Here is a 2,097-nt window from a genome sequence, read left to right as displayed (position 1 = left end):
TAACTTATGAAATTATCAACTTTATTCATTGACATATAAGATTAAAATAGGTAAAACTTGTTATTGAGTTCATTTACATGGTTCAATTCTCATATTCACCGGTTTATGAAAAGAAGTTATATTATCTTTATTTTACATTCTATTTATTTAACAACCACCCATCATTTACTTTAGGTTATAGAAACTGAAAATTAATTATCCATATAGTCAGGGACGGATCCAAAAAATTTTTGAAAAGGGGGCCGCAAATAAAATATCTATATAATTAAATATTGTATTATATAATTGATGATATTATTTTATTATTATTATTTATAATAAAAAATTATTAATAAGTACTATATTAAAATAGAAAGTTCTACTCAAAAATAATAATGTTATATTTGATATCATTTATAATAACTAAAATTCTAATTTTTATCCTTTATTATTATAAATAATATAACATGAATAATATAGATCAGTTATTCTGATATTTTTTATATATGCATTTAAAATAAATTAGCGAACAAAATATGTAAAATATTTATACTATTATATAATTTATTTAATATGTTATTATTTTAATATCATGAGAAGAAATAAATAATTGTTGAAATAATTTAATTTTTATGTATATACTTTTTTTACTATCCAATTAGAATTTGTTATAAAAATTAAAGCATTTTTTATATGATAATAGATTTAAAAGTTAAGAAAATATTAAAAAGATAAAAGGAACAATAGAGAAAGAATTCATTAAAATTATTGGTTAATGAAAAAAATAAAGAATAGAAGGAACAATGAAAAAAGAATTATGGATCAAAAAGATTGTTCTAAAAAAATATAATACACTATTAATATTCAAAATGTAACAATTGGGATTTGAACCCAAGTCATGGGACAAAAATATTTTAATTAGCTACTAGATTAACAATTCAATTTTAAAGTTAAATGTATCATCATATAATATATAGAAGTTTTAAAATTATTGGAAGGATGATCTTTGTTTTCCCATTATCTGGTGAGCTATATTATTTAAGGTTGTTGTTAAATATTGTAAAGAGACCAACAAGCTATGCAGATATTCGGACTTACAATGGTGTTATTTACTCATCATTTTGAGATACATGCTATGTACGCGGCTTGCTTGATGACGACAAAGAATACATTGATACTATTGAGGAAGCAAGTCATTAGGGCTCGGGCCATTATTTGCAAAGGTTGTTTGCGACTCTATTGTGGTCTAACTCAATGGTATGCCCCGAAGCTGTTTGGAAAAAAACAGCCATGCTATTGAGCGATGAAATTTTGCATGATCATAGAGCCATGTTTGGCCTACATGGTAAGCAAACAATTGCAATAAATAACTTTTTAATTAAATTTAAAATCTTTAAAATGTTGCTTACATGTTTTTGTTGTCTTTCTTTTATCTACCATCAATTTTCATGTACAATAGTAAATGATATTTTTACCTTCTCAACATTTCAGATCTAGCTTTGAGTGACGAAGAATTAAAGAATCTAACGTTGATTGAGATCGAGCAAAATATTGAACAGTAATGGAAAAGGCTTGCGAGATTATCCGACCATGTCATTTCCATCGGGAGATACTGACCATCTCAGAACACAAAATAAAATGATCTTTGATGAGTTAAATTATGATCGTGTCATTAGAAAAGCAACACAACGAGTGCTTCTCCAAATTAATTATAGAGCAAAGAAGGGTTTATGATAAGATCATCAATGCTTTCGAAAGTCAACATGGACGTGTATTCTTTTCGTATGGCCACGGAGGTACATGAAAGACTTTTCTTTGAAAAACTTTAGCTTCGGTACTAAGATCAAAGGGAAAAATAGTCTTAACTATTGCATCTAGCGGCATTGCCTCTCTATTGCTACTTGGAGGTCGGACTGCACATTCTAGGTTTGCCATATCATTAACTCCAGATGGGTTCTCAACTTGCAACATCAAGCAAGGAAGTCCATTAGCAGAATTAATTGTAATAGCTAAGATCATAATTTGGGACGAAATTTCTATGATGAGCAAATTTTGCTTCAAGGTATTGGATAAGACAATAAGAGATTTGATGAGGTTCAAAGATTATCAGAATCAAAA

The sequence above is a fragment of the Arachis duranensis genome, chromosome 1, assembly GCF_000817695.3.
Source record: "Arachis duranensis cultivar V14167 chromosome 1, aradu.V14167.gnm2.J7QH, whole genome shotgun sequence".
In the NCBI taxonomy this organism is placed as follows: domain Eukaryota; kingdom Viridiplantae; phylum Streptophyta; class Magnoliopsida; order Fabales; family Fabaceae; genus Arachis; species Arachis duranensis.
This window is presented reverse-complemented; position numbering follows the sequence as displayed.